At 44.1% G+C, this 9030-nt stretch overlaps 1 protein-coding gene across 6 annotated transcripts in view; it reads left to right on the top strand.

Annotated features, from left to right (window-relative positions):
• The first annotated feature begins 5227 nt into the window (after positions 1-5227).
• The window catches only part of SLX4 (SLX4 structure-specific endonuclease subunit), a 40045-nt gene continuing 36242 nt past the window's right edge, over positions 5228-9030 (top strand). For all 6 annotated transcript variants that reach the window (XR_009959977.1, XR_009959974.1, XR_009959973.1 and 3 more), the window contains exon 1: positions 5228-5333. The gene's annotated coding sequence lies outside the window, so the exon portion shown is untranslated. The remainder of the gene's footprint in view (positions 5334-9030) is intronic.

Here is a 9030-nt window from a genome sequence, read left to right as displayed (position 1 = left end):
GATCATTTGCCATCAAAACTGATGTAAATACACAGGGAAAAATTACTAGATACAGTACATGCGTGTCAGAGCTTTACAGCACATATAGTTTAGGAGAAATACAATGTGGCCATGTGGCTAGCCCTTTGTAAAGCAGCGTGTTTCATGAACACCGACTGAAGAAATGAAAAGCTTTGCTGAATTTGTGGTGTTAACAGTACAGTAGGTGAGTGCATTAGCCTGCAGGCCAGTCACCCAGAGCTCACTGATAAAGTGGCTAAAATAGCTTCTGTTGATACAATGCCTGAACTGAAGCTTGGTGCTAGTTTATAAAATCTGATGCACTCAGAGACCGAGAATGTTTATTCCAAGACAAGCATGAACTCTTCCTGACATGTATTTAGCCTTTCCAGTATTGGGAATCCTCTGGGAATCCCAGCAGCCCCCGATGTGCTAATTTTTGCCATGAGAGATTAGTGACTAGAAGACCAACAAGACCTCTGTTGTTGGAGTGCAAACCCATCCTTTGTCAACGCACCACATGCAACACAGTGAAGCGAGGATAGCACGAGGGGCCTGTATGCAGCAAGGAGCACTAGCAGCAGTTGAATGCTGTTTGTAGTGGTGAAATTGGGGTTGTGCTCTTCCTCCCAGATCCCATCCTCTCCTCTCAGATACTAAATTACCCATCCCCAGAAGCACTGTATCACTAACCAGTTTCCATCTGGCTTGTGCTCTTCCTGCAGCCAGAATAGAGACCCCCGACTCTTCCAGCATATTGAGCAGAACCAAGTATTCCAAGAGTGTGCAGCATGGGGAAATGGTAATGTGAAGTAGTGGGGAATGGGCTAGTTGTGTCCTTTGCTTCTGCGTTTGCTCTACCACGTTTTCCAGATAGGGATATCTCTCCAGATAAGGAGAGAATTGGGTATCTCCAGCCTCAAAGAATCTCCTGGGGTTTATTTGGATTCCTGGCAGTAAGCAGTGTTCAGCCCTGCTCTGTGCAGAAAAATTGATCTGTATGGTTTGACTTTTACTGGGACTTTGTTAAATTGCTGTGTGTCAGCTGTAGAGTCAAACCTATATTCTCCAGGGCAGGAGATGGAAAATATTTATAGGCAGTGAAATCCAGTTTGAAAGGACATTCCTGAGACCTTGTGCTTTTAAACTTGGACAGAATCCCTCACACGTCTGGCTCAGGACCTTGAAACTGGACTGGACCATAAAGTAGTTCACTGGGCCAGATTGAGAAAAGTTTTCTCTCGTCCAGACTTCCTGCTGAGACTATCGAGAGTGTCTTGGGTAAGTTCCAGCTCTATGATTTATGGACAAACCGCAGGCCAGGAATCTGCAATCTAAGCTCCTCAAGCAGCAACTGTTTAAAACATTATGGGACGAAATGGCCACTGCTTCCAAAAGAAGAGAACTTGTGAGCCATTAATAATGTTTAGCACTTCTGTAGCACTTTACAGTTGTTACTTCACAAGGAAGATGGGAGTATTACTTAAGTCAAAATTATTCTTGTTGCACAGAGAAGTTTCATGTGGAGATTAAATAAATTTCCCCAAGAAACACATTGAATCTGAGTTAGGGGCACAACCTGGGACACAAGAATCCCAACACAAAGTAGAATCAATCACTTTTCCAAGATCCAAAGGCATATAGAGAAGTACCTCCTAGACTTGGATGAGACAGGCAACATGAACATAGCAGGAACTTGAAGAACCTCTTCCTGAAAGCATTCCTGCTCTATACCCTATTCATTTGAAAACTCCTCCCAAGGCAGTTCTGGGACAGCTCTGCTATCACCAGTCCTTGTCTGGTGATATGATAATGTGCTTTCTCAGTAACTTAAGGTTCAAAAATCCCTGAGATTTTAGTAAAGACGTGGAAGCTTGGCTGCTTACTGGAATCATCCTCTACAAAGTTCTTTTTAGTTGGAAACTTACTCTATTGCCCAGGAAGAATAGGATGGCATGCTAAAAATGATCTTGCTAGTCTATCTTGCTATCTCCCTTGACTGAGAACTGCTCACCTCAAGTCCCTTGGGCATAGCTGAACCCAAGTTTTCCTTTTATTTCATCAGTGGAAAGCTCTTTTCCAAAAAAAGGCATTTGCTCTCCTTCTGTTTGCAGAATTATCTTTTGTTTCTCCTTTTCCTTCCCTTCTCCATTTACCTCCATCTTCTCTAGAGCCCTTAGTGACTGATGCTGTGGTCGCGATGCAATTCAAGCCAAGAGGGCAGTTTATCCACCTTGACAGTCGCTTTCTCGTTTTCATCCATGCCAGAAGGGTGCTCCCACGTTGCTGTCTCCCACTGTCAGAGCTGGAGCCCCTTCTGGCAAGAAATCAGTCTCAGATCATAAGCCCATTCCCTTTTGACTGTTCCAGGAAACAATCTGGAGTGTGAACAGGTATGACTGGATAAAAAATAATCCATCAGCCCTGGTTGAAATGGGGTAATTGGCAGGAATGCAAGGATCAAAGGCTTCTATAAGTACTTAAAATTATAAGGACTCCTGATTGTCCCATTGCCCTTAATCTACTTGCATGCAGCAGGAAGGATGAAAACTTGGTGAAATAAGCAGCATTTCCTCCTCCTCGTAAGTCTGTATGGCAAAACATGTCCTAATGGATTGCTTATTAAAAATCTCTGTCTGACTTTGTTCCAAATGTCAAGATATTATGTGCATGGGATTTGGGGTCAGGTAGTAGCAGTTAACAAGAAGCAGTCTGTGAAGCCAAAAAAACTCGGTGGTTCTTTTGTAGCCCAAGTAAATGAGGGGTAATTGGGTTAAAACCTGTTCCAGAAGTAAATCAGTAAGTAAGTGCATAATGGAATGGTCCCAAAAGAAACTCTGGGAAGTCAGAGCTGTGACAGGAGGCAGAGGGGGAATCCGCTTGAGTTTTGTCTTTGCAAATATATCTAAATCACTGCGCTTGTTTTCTCAAGTAGTTTAGCAGGTGCTGTAATTTGTCTTGCAATATGCTTCAAGAAATCAAGGCTTAAGCATTTTTTTTTTAACTGGGCATTGCATTTTAAAAGTATTTAGAGAGACTTCTAGTATATATTTAAAGCCCAGTGCCCTTACTGAATGATGGTGATTCTTCTTGGAAGTTATATTTGATTTCATCTTCAAGGAGAACAAGAGGAAATTTTTATAACAAGTTAATTTGAAGTGTATCCTCTCTAACTCGTGCCGTGTGACTTACGGAATGGGAATCTGCATGGTTATCTGGCAGGCTTACAGGAGGAGACAGAGGAATGTATACTGGCATGCACCATCCCAAAGTTTATACCTTACAGGGAAAAAAAGATAACTGTTCTTGAGGAAAATGCTGCATTGTTTCTTGCTTTGTCCTTCCAAGAGAGTCAGTGCACGGAGTATTGTGCTGAGTTCCATCATCTGACATGGCCGAAGTTCAAGAAATCCCGTGAAGGGCAGGTTAAAGCTAAACTTTGCTCTGTCTTCCCATCCACTGCTATTAGGGACTGGGGCCCTTTGCTGCTTTTCTGCTTGTTGCTGACCTGGATTGAGCCAATTTGCATTGCAGGCTTCAAAAAGATAGTCTGAAGTTACCAAACAGCCACCAGAGTTAAAAGTCTTAATGTAGATCAGTGGATCTGCCTGTCACACTGAGCAGAGAGAGAAGAGCAAAACACAGATTTTAAGATGTGCTTAGTTTAGCATTCTAAAGATAACTGTGTATATGTATAGATAATAATATTTAATGTGCTCATTTTATTTATATATGTTTATATATTTAGTGTAAATAGCATTACACTGATTTCAAGCACAGCTGTTTTTAAAATATATTTTAATATTTGAAATGCTGTTTTGTATATGATCGTAGTTTTCTAGAAAGCTGAAAAATAAAGCATGATAGTAAATATCCTGTGCTTTGCAATATATATCAGAAGTGTTGCTATTTCAGGGATCTCTCTCTGCATCTGTGTAGCTGTGTAATTCTTGGAATGGTACTAATAGCAAGTATTTCTAGTTAAGACAAAATTTTCATGCTAGAGTTTAGAGCACTGGGGCCCTAAGCTCATGCTTTAGGCATGTCTGTAGAAGTGGCTTCACTTCCACTAGTATGTGTATTTTTTTTTTTAACCTCTTTAGTTTTTGAGCTTGGGTTAAAAACTGAATTGCTTTACACGTTCTGAAAAAGCATGGTGTCTCAGTAGCTCATTTTGTTTTAGAAGTTGTAATTTTTTTTTTTCATCTATAAGATTTCTGAACTGGCAATGCTATGACAGTGCCAAATTGTTTTGGTAATGTCAAATTAGGGATCAAGATGTAATTATGGAAAAATAAATGCTGATTCATGTAAAGGTTGCTTACACTTAGAATTAGTGTTACTGAGTGTTTGATGTTTTGAAGCAATCTAATAGGGATGTTGCTGACAGATAGCCACAGCATCTGCTGTGTGCTGCTAAACTTCTATATGCTCCTTGGCCTGTTAGGAGACGTTACCTAGTAGTAGACTTGCTTCTTGTTGCACCCATACCAAACTTTAAGGAAAAACTCTGATTTCAACACAGAAACCTGCGTTCAAAATGGAAACCCCCATGTATGAGGAAGCCCCCTGCATCTCTGGTGATTTTAATACCTGCAGACCTTTAGCCACAACTAACTACTCATTTGGAGGAAATCGCTTTTGAATACAGCTCAAAGTTAAAATTCGGTCTGAGATCTCAGAGCCTGAACTGAATGCTGTGAATATGAGACATCCATCTGCCTTCTCCACTCCAGGTAGTAAAAAGTACAAAATACCAAAGTAATGCTCTTTCAGTAGGCCAATGAGCTCAGTGAAAGCTTGAGGTACAGAACTATTCACCTTCAAACTTCAATACTGCCACTGATTTCCTCCCGAGTAGCAAAGCGTTCGTTACGTCCCTGAAGCACGTTTTCCTGTTTTGGTACTACTTTTGCCCGAGAGCTGTTCAGCTTGCGTTACGACCGGAGCCGCAGGCTGTATTTTATTTTTCCCGCGGTTGGGGCCCGCTGCGCTGAGGCTCCCTGGGAGCGCGGTGGCCGCGGCGCTGCCCGCTCCGGGCCGGCTCCGCCTCAGGGGGCGCCGCTGAGCGTCGCTGCCCGGCGGGGCGAGGCGCGGCCGAGCGAGCGGCGACCGTTGGGCCCTGGTGACGTGGGGGGGGGGCGTCACCATGACAACCGCTCCCGTGGCGGGAAGCCTTTGCGCCTGCGCAGGTAATGCGCATGCGCGCTCCGCCCGCGGAGGGGGAGAGCGGACGGTTGGCGCGCGGCGCATGCGCCCCGCCTGGGTGTCTGTGCTCCCCGCTGTTGCGGTGGGGCGGGAGGAGCGGAGGGAGCCCGTGCCCCGGCGGAGAGGTCAGCGGCGGGGCGGCGGCGGCGGCGGCGGCGGCGGCGGCGGGCCGGGCGGGCGGGCGCGGCGGCACCGGGCGCCTCGCCCTGTCAGTGTCGGCCGCGCCTCTGTGGGGCGGGCGGGCGGCGTGACGTCACGCCGCCGCCACCGGCGCTCTGCAGCGCGGCGCCGCCTGCTGGCGGGGAGGCGGCAGCGCCGCGGCGTTCGACGCCGCGGTGACGCCAGCGCCGGGGTGCGACGTCACGCGCCCGGGAGCGGGCGGAGGGGGCCCGGCGGCGGCGGCGGCGGAGCAGCGGCGGGAGCTGAGCACCCGGGCGCCGCAGGCCTCCCCGGCCCGCCGGGGCGCCCACGCCTGGCCTCGGGGTGCTGGCGCCTCCGGTGAGGCTGGGCCGGGGGCGGGTGCTGAAGGGCGGCTCCTCGCTGCGCCGCAGCCGTTCCGCGGGGCGAAGCCACCGTCCTTGGCGTCACCCGTCGTCAAAAGCGAAAAGCGCCGAGGGTTAGTTAGAGGCCAGGCTGTTGGATGGGGCGTCTGATAGCACGGGGGCCCAGCCCGCGGCGCTGCGTGGGAGCGGGCCTCGTGCGAGCGGGCTGGGTGCCTCAGGCAAACGCCGCGCACCGAGCTGAGTGCCGTGGTAATGCCAAGGGTAACGTCAAGATTCAGTGAAAACCTTGTTTAATGCATTCGGTTCTTAAACCTGACTTCCTTCAAGCAACATTATTGGGAGGAACGGTTGTCGAGGAGTGTATTGGCTTTCAGGCCCAGGGGGCATTGGGCGAAAGGGCCCACCTTGAGGAGAAACAGGCAGCCTTGGGTCTTCTAATGACAAGACTTCGTCCCTGATCCTGCAGCTGTGTGGGTGCTTCTAGTAGCTATGATGATCCTAAATAAAGCAGAAATTATGCATTTGCAGGGATAAAGCATTTATTATTTTTAGTAAGTACTTTGATTCTGGTAACACCCAAAGGCAATAACTTTAATTTATGCTCAGTCTACTGGCTGCTGTATAAACTCCCCAGAATCATAGGCTGGGTACAGTCATGGCTCTAATTACAAAAAGACCTTGGTTTGGTTGGCTTTCTCTCCTGCAGATCCTGTTCCTCATCTCCCTCCTGGTCCCTCCTCTCCCCTTTGATTTTGCTGTTGGGCTTGAGACAATTTGCTCTATACCTAGGAAATGTTATATTGCTTTGCGCTATGGGGACATGTCAGCAGCAGATTGGAAGCAGAAACAGAAAAAAAAAATTATCGTAAGCTTTGCTTTTGGAAGAAAATGGACCTCAAGGTCTTCTGAGCATTTGCTTTTCCCACTGGCTCAATTTTCCTTAAAGAGTTTTCCAAAGGAGGTGTCAAATGGTAGAAAAGAGCAATTTAAACAGGATGTTTGACACTTTATTGTATGGTAGTGAACCTCAAACTATGCTTCAGGATCGTCAGTTATATTTAAGGCCCTTCTCCAAAGTTTATAGAAAGAATTTTCCTGAAAGCTAAACATAGAGGAACTGACAAAGCGGTCTGTGAGCTGGTCTCTTGCTCTTACTAGTAGTCTATGGAACAGATGCATTTATGCATCCCTGAGATTATTGGTATTATACTAGAGGTTCCCGGAGCTCTCACATCAAGTCCGTAGGTAATGACATATTTATATATTGAGGATATCAAGGACTTAAGTTAGTAAAAGGAAAAGATAGTTTAACTGAAAGAAATGTAAAAATACATTTTGAGAACTGTAAACTAAGTCTGATTGCAATAGATGTTGTCAGGATGGAGAACAAGTATGATGGAGTAGAATCAGTATAAAGCAATTTACCCACAAGGTAGTATGTTATGTATTTTACTGTAGCTCTTATATAGTATTTTAGCTAGGAAGAAAGCAAATTATACATTACTGTAAATTAATTAAATGCTAGAGTAAAAGATACAGGATTAGACTACCTATAGAAATCTGTGATGAATTTGGTCACTTTTTCAAAGCAGCTATCATGCTGTTGTGGAGAACACAGGAAAATCAAGATAATATAATAAATTTTCCTATTTATTTGACTTTTGTGATGATAAACTTTGACATAATCTAAAATCAGAGGATAAATTTTTTGAAAAGAAAAATGCTGTTAGAATTTGCATTGTTTTAAGTAAGCATCTCCTTCAGTAATTAATGCCCTTTATAATAACACTGTCCTCTTGAAAAGAAGCGACTTGAATATTTAACAATAAAATTTTCTTATTTCTCTTTATATTCACTTCCTCACTGAAGTTCCTCACTCAACTATCAGTTGATCTCCTTTTCACAAACATCTGTAACTCTTGATTGCCCCATTCTCTGTCCTACAGAATGGTGGAATCCTCTGAAATGATCAAAATTGTTGCTATCCAAGTTGAGTCGGACAGCTGGGGTAAGGTAACGTTCTAGTCACTCTGGAAAAGTGATGGAGTAGGTAAAGTTTTTTTCTTTGTACCAAAAGGGCAGTTGGAAAGAAAGTCTTTCCTAAGCTGTACTCCACTAATGCTGTGTTATCTGCGGGTAACGTCTCCTGTTTGTAAATGAGTTAGGCTGAAGGTTCACGCAGCAATGTTGCTGCTATTTTCGCTAGTGTGAAGGAAATACAACCTTTTTGCTGCTATAGTGTACTTATGAACGTGGTTATAGAATCATATAGAGACCCACTCATTATTCTGGTTATATGTCAGGACTCTTAACTCCTTCATAGTTGCTGCTTCCCAGGATAGACTTGCTATCTTGTAAGTATGGCCCACACTCCTGCACCTAAAATATGACTTTGTATTGAGATTTGTAGTGCATGCTTGGGCTAGTTTATCAAGTGGTCTGCATCGCTCTGCCTCGGTCCGTCATCAGCACTGTCTGGCAGTTCCCTTGTCCGTGTCATCAGACAGCTTGATCAGTGCTGATGTACGTTTCTCCTGACTCGTTTCCGAAGGCTATGTAAGAGAAAAACAGAACAGGCTGAGAGTGAACCTCTGTGGGATCGTACTAGGAATATATACGTTCAATGGTTGCTTTCCATTTGCAGTTGCATTTTGAAACCTGCATGGCAGCTAGATTTTAATCATTTTAAATGTGTGTTGTGTTGAGTTTGTATGATTTTAATGAATCAGTTTGTCCCCCTTACTGCATTAGTGGTTTACAAAATAATTATACCTCTTCTAGCCTACAGAGGTCTCATTAAAGAGATATTAAGTCAACACAGCAGATTTTGTTTTTCATGAAACTGTGTTGATTTGTATTAGTTTTGTTATCCATCTTTATTTATCAAGTCCTATACAAGCCATTTCTTTAACAGCCTAGCATTAATCTCAGTCTGAAAGATGGGTATTTACTTCCCTAATGGTCCTTTTGAAAAATCAGACTTACCAGTCTAGAGACCTCTTAGCCAGTCTTCCTATAACTTCTGCTTGCAATTTATCCAATTCCGTTGATACAAATACCTTCAGGAGCTGCAATTTAGTAGTCTTTGGGCTGCTATTGAAGTAGACTAATTTCATCATCTTCATGTGATAGATAATATTTGAACATTTATTTTTGAGTTAATATTAACAGTTTTACAATTTGTTTAATACTGATCCTATGGCGTTGTTAGCTTTTTCTAGTTTTGATGTAAACCAAAAACTCCTTTTGAATGTCCTTAATTTTTCTGATCAGAAAATTAATCTTGTGTAATTTTAGTTCCGTCTCATTTTAATACAAT

The sequence above is a fragment of the Rhea pennata genome, chromosome 15 (genome assembly GCF_028389875.1).
Source record: "Rhea pennata isolate bPtePen1 chromosome 15, bPtePen1.pri, whole genome shotgun sequence".
NCBI classification, from domain to species: Eukaryota; Metazoa; Chordata; class Aves; order Rheiformes; family Rheidae; genus Rhea; species Rhea pennata.
This window is presented reverse-complemented; position numbering and strand designations above follow the sequence as displayed.